The sequence below is a fragment of the Schistocerca cancellata genome, chromosome 8 (genome assembly GCF_023864275.1).
Source record: "Schistocerca cancellata isolate TAMUIC-IGC-003103 chromosome 8, iqSchCanc2.1, whole genome shotgun sequence".
Taxonomy (NCBI): Eukaryota; Metazoa; Arthropoda; class Insecta; order Orthoptera; family Acrididae; genus Schistocerca; species Schistocerca cancellata.
The window spans coordinates 187,992,553-188,008,760 of NC_064633.1; positions in this window are offsets into that span (position 1 = coordinate 187,992,553).

The window sequence follows — 16,208 nt, forward strand, 5'->3', positions numbered from 1 at the left end:
ATTATAGAGTCATGAATTTTTGTAATGTAGGACTGATATATTCTTCACTAGGACACGGTTGTTGGACCGTGATTCTCTGTTTAGCTTCAGGCATTTCAATTTCAGTCAGTAACATATTACATATATTTACTAAGTGGTGCAAATGGCTCTGAGCACTATGGGACTTAACATCTATGGTCATCAGTCCCCTACAACTTAGAACTACTTAAACCTAACTAACCTAAGGACAGCACACAACACCCAGCCATCACGAGGCAGAGAAAATCCCTGACCCCGCCGGGAATCGAACCCGGGAACCCGGGCGTGGGTATATTTACTATTAAAAACAGTGTGAGACCTTAACTTTCCCCGGCGAATCGAATGTTCAAATAACTTACGGGTTTGCTGCCGGGTGACGTCGTCGAACACCGCCGATATTTCGACAGAAGCACACCCTGCCATTTTCAAGGCACAAATGCAAGGAAGAAAAAATGTGCAAGCAAATTTAATACCTCGGTTCACAGAGGAGAAACAGGGAAGAAACCGCACACAGAACAAGTGTCAACACAACCAAAGATAACCAACATCAGAAATATCGATAGTTACTATTAATCAACAGGTGAGGTAGCACTAATTCTGTCCCTCTGTTTTTTGATGAGAGACAGAGCCGGATTCCAAGCAGCGTTTAAACAAAATCCACCATCTCTGTTAATAAGGTTGCTTCATAGTCTGATTTCAACAGCTTCCTTAATAACACTATCCCAATAGCTGGACGTGCAAGCCAGAATCTCTGTGTTGTTGTATTCCATAGGATGACCGGTGTCAAGGCAATGTTCTGCAATAGCGGATTTGCTCGGCTGTTGTAAGCGTGTGTGACGCTTATGTTCAATACACCGGTCTTCCACAGTCCTGATTGTCTGACCAATATATGACATGCCACAACTGCAGGGAATACGATAGACCCCAGCCTTACGCAAACCAAGATCATCTTTTACAGACGCCAACAGGGCCTTAATCTTAGAAGGTGGTCGAAAAGCACATTTCACATCATATTTCCGCAAAATACGGCCAATCTTGTTGGAAATGCTTCCTGCGTAAGGCAAAAAGGCCGTAGACTTAGGTGCCACTTCGTTGCTATCGTCACCCACCCGTTGCACAGAAGGCTGATGGCGCAACGCACGTTTGATCTGCCTCTCACTATAACCATTCTGACGAAAGGTTACTTCGAGATGTGCTAGTTCAGCTGCCAAACTTTCAGGGTCTGAGATAACGTGGGTCCTGTGAAACAAGGTGCGAAGTACCCCTTCACGCTGAGCTGGATGGTGACAACTATCAGCTCGCAGATACAAGTCAGTGTGGGTGGGCTTCCTATAAACAGAATGTACCATCGGTCTTCCTTTTGACCAACACATCAAGGAAGGGAAGGCATCCATTCTTTTCCACCTCCATAGTGAACTGAATATTCGGGTGGATTGAATTCAGATGTTCCAAAAACTGGTTTAAATTCTCACTACCGTGAGGCCAAACAACAAAAGCATCGTCTACATATCTGAAAAAACACGCAGGTTTCAAGGTCGCTGACTCCAATGCTCGTTCCTCAAAGTCCTCCATAAACAAATTGGCCACAATAGGTGACAACGGGCTTCCCATTGCAAGTCCATCAGTCTGCTCGAAGTACTGACCATTGAATAAAAAGTAAGTGGAAGTCAGCACATGTCGAAACAAATTTGTTAACTCGACACCAAACTTAACCTCAATTAGCTGCAACGAATCAGAGAGAGGAACGCGTGTGAAAAGAGAAACCACATCAAAACTGACTAAAATATCAGAGTCATTCAAATGCAATCCCTGCAATCGACGTAAGAAATCTGCAGAGTTCTTAATGTGGTGTTCACACCTGCCTACTAGTGGGCTCAACAAACTAGCAAGATGTTTTGCTACACGATATGTCGGAGCACCAATATTAGAAACAATAGGCCTCAACGGGACAGCCTCTTTATGGATCTTAGGGAGGCCATATAATCATAGTCTCCTATGACAAAGAACTTTTCTTCAGGAGGTTATTTGTCTTTCTCTCAACACTCTTAGTAGGGTCAGCACCGATTTTGCGATACGCCGAATCAGAATGTAGACACTGCATCTTTTGAATGTAATCTTGCTTGTTCAACAAAACGGTGGCGTTACCCTTGTCCGCAGGTAAAATAACAGTATCAGGATCCATTCTAAGATAACGTAAAGCAGCCGCCTCAGCTGCTGTAATGTTACACTTGGGTGAACGGGCCCCAGTCAACACACGACAAGCTTCCCTCCTAACCTCTTCCGCAGCCTCGAAAGGTAGTTTATAAATTTGCTTGTCCATTTTTTCTTCCTTGCATTTGTGCCTTGAGAATGACAGGGTGTGCTCCTGTCGGAATATCGGCGGTGTTCGACGACGTCACCCGGCAGCAAACCCGTAAGTTATTTGAATATTAAAAACATTCTTGATCACAATTTATTTATTACGGTGCCCGTTTTCGACCACTACTGTGGTCATCTTCAGACCTACAAGTCGTATACAAAGGTTTAATTAGAGAGCTACATACATTAAAGAAAATACATAAAGTTATAAAGCTATAAAACGATGAATTACCAATGAATAAGAACCTCCTTCTGCTGGAGAATCACTGCTGGAGAAACCAGTGCACGTCTTACTATGTATAATGGAGGCTCCGCCCACTTTTGACGGTATGATGTCATTACTAACCAATGAGTTATAAGTCGAATAACAATGTAAAATTTCTTAGTTGAAAGAACATTGTCAAGAAATAAAAATAAACACGCATTAAACTTAGCTTATTTAACAGCTATTGTCAACGAAGAAGCGTTAAAAATATTTAAACATGTAGAATAAATGAACTTCGTTTTCACAGTACATGGGTTGCCCTCTCAAGGCCTGTTAGTGAACCATTTGGAACCACTAGTTGCCATGGGGAAGTTGGACGCCGTTCCAAAGATGAGGCAGCAGGCTTCTTTCTAACGAAGTTGTTGCGAAAGTGGAATGGCGAAGACTGTCACGTCAGACGATGTATCATTGAAAATCGTATTAATGAAGACATGTTGCTGCTCAATAATACATCGTCTTACGTGACAGTCTTCGCCATTCCAGTTTCAAAACAACTTCGTTAGAAAGAAGCCTGCTGCCACATCTTTACACTGGCGTTTATCCTCACCATGGCAACCACTAGTTTGCCTATTGACTTTACAACAACTTCAAAGGAAAGAAGCCTGCTGCCTCATCTTTGGAACGGCGTCCAACTTCACCATGGCAACCAGTGGTTCCAAATCGTTCACTAACAGGCCTTGAGAGGGCAACCCATGTACTGTCAAAACGAAGTTCATTTATCCTACATGTTTAAATATTTTTAACGCTTCTTCATTGACAATAGCTGTTAAATAAGCTAAGTTTAATGTGTGTTTATTTTTATTTCTTGACAATGTTCTTTCAACTAAAAAATTTTACATTGTTATTCGACTTATAACTCATTGGTTAGTAATGACATCATTCCGTCAGAAGTGGGCGGAGCCTCCATTGTACATAGTAAGACGTGCATTGGTTTCTCCAGTGGTGATTCTCCAGCAGAAGGAGGTTCTTATTCATTGATAATTCATCGTTTTATAGCTTTATAACTTTATGTATTTTCTTTAATGTATGTAGCCCTCTAATTGAAGCTTTGTACACGACTTGTAGGTCTGAAGATGACCACAGTAGTGGTCGAAACCGGTCACCGTAATAAATAAATTGTGATCAAGACTGCTTTTAATACTAAATATTTGTAACACATTGATCACTGTCACTGCAATAATGTATTCAAAAGTAACATATTACATAGGTCATTGCCTGGTGCAATGAACTGGACTCTTTACAATGCAAGACTTCGTACGGAACTGCTTTATAACGATATCATTAAATATTTTTGGTCATCGGCGAGCGCGGTCTGGCGTTCCTTGGCCACTGCTTCATTGTTACCACGCTCTCGGACATCTCACTGCCAGTGGGCGGTTACTGTCGCTCCACCGGTGGCGCCAGTAGCAGCGTAGTCTGAGAAACTACAACAATCTGAACCTTTTCTAATTCATTTAACACACTGTTAGTTCGTTGGCCTCTAAGCAGACGTGTTATTCAGAAACCTGGGAAATAGGTCGCGTATTCATTATTAATAGTGATGGTCGCTATAGGCGGTCAGTCACAATATGTGGACCCCACACTCCGCTGACAAAGTCGTGGGATAGCGATCTGCATATGTACAGAGGGCGGTAGTATCTCGTATACAAGGTATAAAAGGGCAGTTCATTGGCGGAGCTGTCATTCTGACTTTATTCGTATGAAAAGGTTTCCGATGTGATTATGGCCGCATTGTGGGAATTAACAGACTTTGAACGCGGAATGGCAGTTGAAGCTAGACGTAAAGGAAATTCCACGCCGAAAATCGTTAGGCAACTCAATGTTCCGAGCTCCACGGTGTCAAGAGCGTGCCGAGAATACAAAATTTCAGGGATCACTTCTCATCACGGACGATGCAGTGCCGACGGTCTTCACTTAACGGCCGAGAGCAGCGGTGTTTGTGTAGAGTGGTCTCTTCTAACAGGCAAGCAATACTGTGTTAAACAACCGCAGAAATCAATGAGGGACGTACAACGAACGTATCCACTAGGACAGCACGGCGAAACTTTGCGTTAATGGAATTCGGCAGCAGTCGACCGACACGAGTACCCCTACTAACAGCACGACATCACTTGCAGCGCCTCTCCTGGGCTCGTGACCGTATCGGTTGGACCCTAGACGGCTGGAAAACCGTGGCCTGGTCAGATGAGTCCGGATTTCACTTGGTAAGAACTGATGGCAAGGTTAGAGGGTGGTGCAGACCCCACGAAGGCATGGAACCGCGTCGTGAACAAGGCACTGTGCAAACTGATGGACCGGCCGGGATGGCCGAGCGGTTCTAGGCGCTACAGTCTGGAACTGTGAGACCGCTATGGTCGCAGGTTCGAATCCTGCCTCGGGCATGGATGTGTGTGATGTCCTTAGGTTAGTTAGGTTTAAGTAGTTTTAAGTTCTAAGGGACTGATGACATCAGAAGTTAAGCCGCATAGTGCTCAGAGCCATTTGAACCAAACTGATGGTAGCTGCATAGATGTGTGGTCTGTATTTAGTGCAAGCTTGTGGTAGCTCCATAGTTGTGTGGTCTGTATTTACATACAATGGACTGCGTTCTGGTTATGTTCGGTTACTTGGGGACCATTTGCAGCTATGTATGGACTTCCTGACACCAAACAACATGGTTTGAAGAACATTCCGGACAATTCGAGCGAATGGTTTGGCCACCAACGACGCTCGACATGAAATCCCATCGAACATTCCTGGGACACAAGCGAGAGGTCAATATGGGAACAAAATCCTGCACTGGTAGCACTTTCCCAGTTATGGACGGATCTAGAGACAGTATGGCTCAATATTTCTGCAAGGGATTGCCAACGAGTTGCTGAGTCCATGGCACGTCGAGTTACTGCAGTATGCCGCGCAAAAGGAGTTCCGACACGATATTAGGAGGTATCCTATAACATTTGTCGATTGGGTGTACGTAGAATTCCGCAACAGGGGTTCCTCGAACACATATTTTTTTTTTAGACATCAGTCTTTTGACTAATTATGTGTGATCTGCTACGAATTCTTCTCTTGTGCCAAACTCTTCATGTCAACGAGGCTCTTCCACTCTACGTCCTCAGTTATTTGTAGGATGTATTCCGCTTTTTGTTTTCCCCTGTACTTTTTACCCCCTACAGCTCCCTCTAGTATTGTTGTTGTTGTGGTCTTCAGTCCAGAGACTGGTTTGATGCAGCTCTCCATGCTGCTCTATCCTGTGCAAGCTTCTTCATCTCCCAGTACCTACTGCAACCTACATCCTGCTGAATCTGTTTAGTGTATTCATCTCTTGGCCTCCCTCTACGATTTTTACCCTCCACGCTGCACTCCAATACTAAATTGGTGATCTGGTGATGCCTCAGAACATGTCCTACCAACCGATCCCTTCTTCTAGTCAAGTTGTGCCACAAACCTCTCTCCAATTCTATTCAATACCTCCTCATTAGTTATGTGATCTACCCATCTAATACTCGGCATTCTTCTGTAGCACCACATTTCGAAAGCTTCTATTCTCTTCTTGTCTAAACTATTTATCGTCCACGTTTCACTTCCATACATGGCTACACTCCATACAAATACTTTCAGAAACGAATTCCTGACACATGAATCTATATTCGATGTTAACAAATTTCTCTTCTTCAGAAACACTTTCCTTGCCATTGCCAGTCTACATTTTATATCCTCTCTACTTCGACCATCATCAGTTATTTTGCTCCCCAAATAGCAATATTATGGAAGTTGTTCTCTGGTGTCTTAACATATGTCTTATCATCCTGCCCCGTCTTATGCTCAGTGTTTCCTGTAAGTTTCTTGCTTCGCCGATTCTGTGGAGAACCTCGTCATTCCTTATGTTACAAATCCACTTAATTTCCTTCTACAGAAGAACATCTCAGATCCTCGATTCTCTTCTTCTCCGATTTTCCTACAATCCATGATTCAGTACCATACAATGCTGTGTTCCAGACGTACAACTGTAGAAATGTCTTCCTCAGATTAAGGCTGATCTTCGCTGCTAGCAGACTTTTGTTAGATAAGAATGCCCGCTTTTCATGTGCTAATCGGCTTTTTATGTTCTTCTTGCTACGTCCGTCATGTGTTATTTTGTTTCACGGGTAGAAGAATTATTTAACCTAATCTACTTTCTGGTCTCCAATTTTGGTGTTAAGTTTATCACTAATCTCATTTCTGCTACTCCACAGTACTTTCGTATTTCTTCGGTTTACTCTCAGTCCATATTCTGTACTCATAAGACTGTTAATTCCATTCAACGCATCTTGTAATTCTTCTTTATTTTCGCTGAGAATAGCAATATCATTAGCGAATCTTGTCATTGATATCTGTTCATCCTGAATTTCTTTAATTCATTTCACTGGTTCTTCGGAGTATAGGTTGAAGAGTGGGGACGAAAGACTACAGCTCTGAATTAACCTCTTTTTAATGCGAGAATTTCGATGTAGATCTTCCTTTCGCTCTTATTGTTACCTCCGTTCTTGTACGTACCGTATTCTTACTTTTCTTTACCTACCGCTTACTCCTATCTTTCTCAGAATTTCGAACATTTTGCACCATTTTACACTGTCTAACTCTTTCACCATATCGACAAATCCTATGAATGTGTCTTGATTTATCTTAAATCTTGCCTCCACTTCAGAAATGCCTCTCTGGTGCCTTTACCTTTCCTAAAGCCAGCCTCAGTTTTCAGAATGAGATTTTCACTCTGCAGCGGAGTGTGCGCTGATATGAAACTTCCTGGCAGATTAAAACTGTGTGCCCGACCGAGACTCGAACTCGGGACCTTTGCCTTACTCGCGCAAGTGCTCTACCAACTGAGCTACCGAAGCACGACTCACGACCGGTACTCACAGCTTTACTTCTGCCGAGTTCGAGTCTCGGTCGGGCACACAGTTTTAATCTGCCAGGAAGTTTCAGCCTCAGTTTTCTTCTCCATTTTTCTTTACGTTATTCCTAACAGCGATATGCATGCGTGAGTCGGTAAACTGATGATGTGATATTTCTCGCATTTATGTGTCCTTGCTATCTTTGGGTTTGTTTGGCTGATATTTTTCCGGATATCTGATGATAATGTATCGAGTCTCATACGTCCTTCACACCAATTTGCTTACCTGCCACTTTTCCGTACGATTTCAGAAATTCTGAGGGACCTTCTGTCTTATTTGGTCACAAGTTGCAAATTCACCCTCGTCTGTCTTATATCCTAACACCTGTTATTCGCAAGTACACTGAAGCGCCAGCCCGCCGGGGTGGCCGAGCGGTTCTAGGCGCTACAGTCCGGAACCGCGCGACCGCTACGGTCGCAGGTTCGAATCCTGCCTCGGGCATGGATGTGTGTAATGTCCTTAGGTTAGTTAGGTTTAAGTAGTTCTAAGTTCTAGGGGACTGATGACCTCAGATGTTAAATCCCATAGTGCTCAGAGCCATTTGAACTGAAGCGCCAAAGAAACGGGTACAAGCATACGTATTCAAATACAGAGATATGTAAACAGACAGAATACGGCGCTGCGATTGGCAACGCCTATATGAGACAATAAGCGTCTGGCGCAGTTGTTAGATCGGTTATTGCTGCTACAACGGCAGATTGTCAAGATTTAAGTGAGTTTGAATGTGGTGTTATAGTCGGCGCACGAGCGATGGGACACAGCATCTCCGAGGTAGCGATGAAGCAGGTACTTTCCCGTACCACTTTTTAACGAGTGTACCGCGAATATTAGGAATCCGGCAAAACATCAAATGTCCGACATCGCTGCGGCCAAAAAAAGATTCTAGAAGACTGGGATCAACGACGACTGAAGAGGTGACAGAAGTGCAACCCTTCCGCAAACTGCTGCAAACTTCAGTGTTGGGCCATCAACAAGTGTCAGCGTGCCACCATTCAACGAAAAACCAACGATGTGTGTTACGGCGACGAAGGCCCACTCGTGTACCCTTGATAACTGCACGACGCAAAGCTTCACGCCTCTCCAGGGCCCGTCAACAACGACATTGGACTGTTGATGATTGGAAACAAGTTGAGAGTCTCGTTTCAAATTATATCGAGCGGATGGACGTGTACGGGTATGGAGACAACCTCATGAATCCATGGACCCTGCATGTCAGCAATGGACCGTTCAAGCTGATGGAGGCTCTGTAATGGTGTGGGGCGTGTGCAGTAGGAGTGATATAGGACCCCTGATACGTCTAGATACGACTCTTGACAGGTGACACGTACGTAAGCATCCTGTCTGATCACCTGCATCCATTCATGTCCACTGTGCATTCTGACGGACTTTGCCAATCTCATTAGGACAACACGACGCCCCATACGTCAGAATTGCTATAGATTGGCTCTAGGAACACTCTTCTGAGTTTAAATACTTCCACTGGCCACCACAGTCCCCAGACATGAACATTACTGAGCATATCTGGTATGTCTTGCAACGTGCTGTTCAGAAGAGATCTCTACCCCCTCATACTCGTACGGATTTGTGGACAGCCCTGCAGGATTCATGGTGTCAATTCCCTCCATCACTACTTCAGACTTTAGTCGAGTCCATGCCACGTCGTGTTGCGGCACATCTGCGCGCTCGCGGGGCACTACCCCATATTAAGCAGGTGTACCAGTTTCTTGGGCTCTTCCGTGTATAAATTCATTGGTACTTATTATGCGCATTATTACTTGTTTCACAGCATAACAGTCTTGATGATTATGGCTGATAGCTGCCTCTTCCTGGTTGCTTTGGCTATTGACAACAGGTTATACTTTATAATTATGGTAAGATTAGTTACTGGACATAAATAATTAAGTTTTGTCACTTAGATTAACTGAAATATTGCATAATGGATAACGCGCCCTGAATTAGGCAACAACCAGCACAATGAGGTAGAGATTTGCATTTGCCCATATTGCTTGCATTACACGTTGCATTATTTTCATCCTGAGCTTAGTTGCGTCTGATTTTGTGATTTTCTTGAATTAAATATCAGTATATAGTATTTTAGTATATAATATTTGTGAATATACTTTGACTGGGAAACTGTGGGGCTTGCTTTTATAACTAGATCAATGCATGGATATTTTCTACACATATTAGAGTTATTTCTCAATAAACACTGGCGGAAGTTTCAAATGGTTCAAATGGCTCTGAGCACTATGGGACTTAACATCTGTGGTCATCAGTCCCCTAGAACTTAGAACTACTTAAACCTAACTAACCTAAGGACATCACACACATCCATGCCCGAGGCAGGATTCGAACCTGTGACCGTAGCGACACGCGGTTCCAGACTGAAGCGCCTAGAACCGCACGGCCACACCGGTCGGCGCGGAAGTTTCAGTTACTCTTTGCAATGACATTTGCATTCACCAGCCTTTATATTATAATCTCCCGTGGGGATTAATTTGGGCTCCTACGATTACTCGAAGGTAGTCACACTATTGGGTTGCAAAAAGTCTTTGTGTAATGGGGTAGATCTCATCTCACAGCACACTTTTCGCTGGCATGCAGGAACCTCTCTGTATCTAACTACTGTTACCTGAGTATCATTGTGCATAGGAGAGCTAAGCAACTGAGATCGGCAGAGCACTATGGTGACTATCAGATGTCTTTAAAATGGAACAGCACTAAACAATTCCCGCGCTACCTGCACATTGAGCCAGGCTTCAGCCAATGGAAAAAGGCTACCCTGGATTTTATTAGCATAATAAAACAGAATGATATGTTGTGTTACTGATTATCAGGTAGAAATTCGGACATTACTTGCCTATGCGATTTCTCTCATTGTTTATGTTAAATTTAGTTAATCAAAATTAAAAACTGAACTAAAAATGCTCCTGCTGTTGTTAATGAATTTACTGTGTCTGTCTAATGAATCGAATTGCTACAAACAACACAGAAATCTGCCTCACATAAGCTACCATCAAGACTGAGGTTAAGTCAAATCCAAACCCTCCGAATTTCACCACAATAATAAATGGTTCAAATGGCTCTGAGCACTATCGGACTCAACTGCTGAGGTCATTAGTCCTCTAGAACTTAGAACTAGTTAAACCCAAGGACATCACACACATCCATGCCCGAGGCAGGATTCGAACCTGCGACCGTAGCGGTCTCGCGGTTCCAGACTGCAGCGCCAGAACCGCGCGGCCACTTCGGCCGGCTCACCACAATAATAACTGCATAGCCAAAACATAAGATTACGAGTATTCACCGAGCTGATGTTTCACCCTGAGCCTCTGTAGATTGCACAAACTCACATAGCCACATGTGGTAAACGACGTGGTACTGCCACTCGTCACAAAGAAAATAGGAAAAATTTATCATCATTAATCAACAGGAAAGCCCTCACTGGGTAGCGATTTTTTGTGGAAATGATCGTACATTAGTTCAGAACACACACACTAATAACTAGTAACTATGGAGCACTGCGAACTGGCTACCGAATGTGGCGCAAAACACGTGCCTACAAAAACAATATAAAGAAAAGCATCTTTAAAAATGATATAATCAATTTATTTCAGATCCGTCTAAAACTTTAACAATACCTAGTGCAGTAAATACCTTTGTTCAGTTACAGTTAGTTGTCATTTTTAGTATACGTTACTAGCTGGGGTGCAAGCCGTTATGCATTTTGGAGTCACATAGAAAACCCGTGTAATACTTAAACTCGTGGAACTATTCCGTCTAACCTTCTATGGTACCTAGCTACAACTACTGGTTGTTAAAGGTGGGCCGGCCGGTGTGGCCGTGCGGTTCTAAGCGCTTCAGTTTGGAACCGCGTGACCGCTACGGTCGCAGGTTCGAATCCTGCCTCGGGCATGGATGTGTGTGATGTCCTTAGGTTAGTTAGGTTTAAGTAGTTCTAAGTTCTAGGGGACTGATGACCTGAGTAGTTAAGTCCCATAGTGCTCAGAGCCATTTGAACCATTTTGTTAAAGGTGCATGAAACTTTGAAATTTAACAGCCTAGGGTTCCTGTAAGAAGAAATAACGAAGAAAGATTGGGTTTAACGTCACGTCGACGTCGATGCTATTAGAGACGGAACGCAAGTTCGGATCATGTCAAGGACGTGTAAGGAAATTGGCCGTGCCCTTTCAAAGGAACGATCCCCGCATTTGTTCTCCCGAATGCGAGTCCAGTGTGCTAACCACTGCGCCACCTCACTCGGTAGGGCTCCTGTACGTACTCGGTGCGAAGTACACTCAGCACTAACACACAAAGAAAAGAGCGTATATATCAAGGAAAGTTAATCAAACCGTACACGGAAATGAAATACACTCCTGGAAATGGAAAAAAGAACACATTGACACCGGTGTGTCAGACCCACCATACTTGCTCCGGACACTGCGAGAGGGCTGTACAAGCAATGATCACACGCACGGCACAGCGGACACACCAGGAACCGCGGTGTTGGCCGTCGAATGGCGCTAGCTGCGCAGCATTTGTGCACCGCCGCCGTCAGTGTCAGCCAGTTTGCCGTGGCATACGGAGCTCCATCGCAGTCTTTAACACTGGTAGCATGCCGCGACAGCGTGGACGTGAACCGTATGTGCAGTTGACGGACTTTGAGCGAGGGCGTATAGTGGGCATGCGGGAGGCCGGGTGGACGTACCGCCGAATTGCTCAACACGTGGGGCGTGAGGTCTCCACAGTACATCGATGTTGTCGCCAGTGGTCGGCGGAAGGTGCACGTGCCCGTCGACCTGGGACCGGACCGCAGCGACGCACGGATGCACGCCAAGACCGTAGGATCCTACACAGTGCCGTAGGGGACCGCACCGCCACTTCCCAGCAAATTAGGGACACTGTTGCTCCTGGGGTATCGGCGAGGACCATTCGCAACCGTCTCCATGAAGCTGGGCTACGGTCCCGCACACCGTTAGGCCGTCTTCCGCTCACGCCCCAACATCGTGCAGCCCGCCTCCAGTGGTGTCGCGACAGGCGTGAATGGAGGGACGAATGGAGACGTGTCGTCTTCAGCGATGAGAGTCGCTTCTGCCTTGGTGCCAATGATGGTCGTATGCGCCGTGCAGGTGAGCGCCACAATCAGGACTGCATACGACCGAGGCACACAGGGCCAACACCCGGCATCATGGTGTGGGGAGCGATCTCCTACACTGGCCGTACACCACTGGTGATCGTCGAGGGGACACTGAATAGTGCACGGTACATCCAAACCGTCATCGAACCCATCGTTCTACCATTCCTAGACCGGCAAGGGAACTTGCTGTTCCAACAGGACAATGCACGTCCGCATGTATCCCGTGCCACCCAACGTGCTCTAGAAGGTGTAAGTCAACTACCCTGGCCAGCAAGATCTCCGGATCTGTCCCCCATTGAGCATGTTTGGGACTGGATGAAGCGTCGTCTCACGCGGTCTGCACGTCCAGCACGAACGCTGGTCCAACTGAGGCGCCAGGTGGAAATGGCATGGCAAGCCGTTCCACAGGACTACATCCAGCATCTCTACGATCGTCTCCATGGGAGAATAGCAGCCTGCATTGCTGCGAAAGGTGGATATACACTGTACTAGTGCCGACATTGTGCATGCTCTGTTGCCTGTGTCTATGTGCCTGTGGTTCTGTCAGTGTGATCATGTGATGTATCTGACCCCAGGAATGTGTCAATAAAGTTTCCCCTTCCTGGGACAATGAATTCACGGTGTTCTTATTTCAATTTCCAGGAGTGTATTTTACTCGCTCTCTTAACTGAGGAGCTTTCAGTTACTGATTATCAAATACAAATGGCACCACACTGATGGCCAATACCAGCCTCTAACGATCGTAGCTACACAATTTCAATCATATAAACTGTCGACGTCACGACAATTATCACATCTAGCATCCCCCTATCTATATCGACCTTAAATCAGACATTTCGAAAATGATCTAATATGATATAGCACATTTTCTACTAAATTTTCTTACCACACCCGGTCTCCTGACATGGAGGCATCACTCTCTAGGCCGTCAGACTGCACATTCCTTGGATGGCTTACCCCGCGCCTAACGTCTCTCAGTCTGAGCCAGTGAGTGGGAGGGAGGCGGGGGTTGTGGGTGGGTGGGGGGTTGGGGGGGGGGGGAGAAGCCTCGCATAGACTGAGCTCCCAGATGCCCTCTGACACTAGTGACACGATGTGAAACCTCTGTTAATCCCTTTGCAGAACGCTGCCCACAGGTTCTTCTTTGCAAACCCATCACCCACTAGTTCTAAAGTTTTAGAACCCAAGACGAGCACACTTTCATTCAGTCATTTTCATGGAAATATAAATACAGGACTGAGGAAGTGTGACTAATAAAATAAAACACTGCAATGGATTTGTTAATAAATAACTTTTATGCTACCAATCACGATTTTCTTTTATACATATTTTACACGATGCGTTTTGGGAAATGATTCCATTTTTAAGTGCGTATTTCTTTGTTCTGTGCCATTTTACGTAATGTTTTCGATGTGTGAGGCACTGCTTTGCTTTGTTGACTGTACTGCAGTGTATAAAAGACGCGCAATTTTTAGTTAGTAATCGATTTTATATGTAGTTAGGGGCGAAATCTGGAAGAAATGTACTTACAGTTTTCCTATGGTCCATTTGTGCAGAGTCTCACACATGTCAAACATCACTCACAACTTTCAGTGCAAGGACACATCGAGAATAACTTACAAAACAAACAGTTACAAAGATGTTTTTAGATGAAGTTGACAGAGATAATGTTACAGGTTCCCCACAGATATGCTTTCGTACAGAGGGTATTTATATTAACAATATGGACTATAATTTCCTCCCATTTATTTTACAGTGAAGATTATTTCTATGTGTTGTTACTTTTATTTAAATACATTGTCGATGTGTCTGCGGAGATTCACTGATTCACTTTCAAGTTTTTCGTTCAGTCTTTTGTCTTCATATTTTCTGTAATGTGTATATATCTCCAGTTCTTCTAACAAATCCATTTTGTGCCCTTCATTTAGTCGGTGATACAGTTTGACATTTTGCTCTATTTTTTGAAAAGTTGAGCAAAATGTCAAAGTACAAAGGAATACACACTTGAAAATGGGAAGAAAATGGGAATCATTTCCTGCAATACGTCGTGTCAAATGTGAATAAAGAAAATCGTATCTGGTTGCAGAAAAGTTATTTATAAATAATCCCATTGTTTTCAAGTTCAGGATTTCAAAAAAAACGATTTGTAATGGACAAAATCAGACAAAATACAGTGAATTTGCATTTTCAGATCCTGCTGGCTCTTGTTTGAGAAAATTACCGCTCGTAGCCGCTTCTTCTGCTACTACAGCTTGTGATTATCAGTACAATGATTCCTTATGTGATCAACAATTATGGCTTAAATATAGTATACGAATAGTACTGCTTTCCAAAGCCCTATTAAACTCTGACTAATAGTGGAACTCTTATATCTTTCATATCAACTCCCATTTCTTCCTCAATCGCGTCATCCGTAATAGCATAACTTTCCTAACTCTGAATTTCACCAGTGGATAAGGTGAGAAACTGCCAGTAAGCCATATGTTGCAGTGGTCGTAAAGATGATCAACAAATGTAGTATCGTAGTTTAAAGGTTTCGGGTGCTTTTACCTTCTTCTTTATATTTAATTTTGCCGAATATTGCAAATGCTTAAACTACATTTCAAACCAGGACGCGATTGTTTAATCACAGTTGTGTATAACTTTGTCTAGCTATGTGAAAATATGATCCACATTAGATTCCAGGCGGTGTATGTCGAGATTTAAAGCGATAATAAATAAAGAAATAAAAATGCACAACAAAATGCCGCTCTGAGACTGTGGAAACTTTATGACGCTGGTCAGGTATTCGGGAGAAGATACATTCCATAAGAAGACAGAGAAGGGGACTGATGTGGGAGTTCGTGGATGAGGGAGGGGTGGGTGGTTGATTTGGGGGAAGAGACCAAACTGCGAGGTCATCGGTCTCATCGAATTCAGGAAAGATGGGGAAGAAAGTCGGCCGTGCCCTTTCAAAGGAACCATCCCGGCATTTGCCTGAAACCATTTAGGGAAATCAAGGAAAATCTAAATCAGGATGGCCGAACGCGGGATTGAACCGTCGTCCTCCCGAATGCGAGTCCAGTGTGCTAACCACTGCGCCACCTCGCTCGGTCGTGGATGAAATTAAAGCTATTGGAAAATACGAGAGCGTCAAGAGACTAGCATGAAGAACGGATGAAGTGTGAGCGAGCCCATCAACTTCTCCTTGAGAAGAAGAAGAATACTGAGATGTGAACACCCATCACCCTTTTACCTCTTCAACCAAATCCACTCTACACTCGTATTTGAGTACGCCGACAAAAATAGTGAAGCACCATCCCTAACTGGAAGAGAAAGCGGGTTGAGAGGGTATGCGAAGTTACTGCATTGATTACAAAGCCGAGTCAAATTTACAAAGAACTTGTTACTGCGAGCCCAATCCCCCCCCCCCCCCCCCCCGCCCGCCCATTTAGCTTGGTACCTTTGCTCCCTCTCTGACCTTGATGGATGCATTGATTTGGCTGGGAAGAATGTGGATAAAGCCTTTGTATCC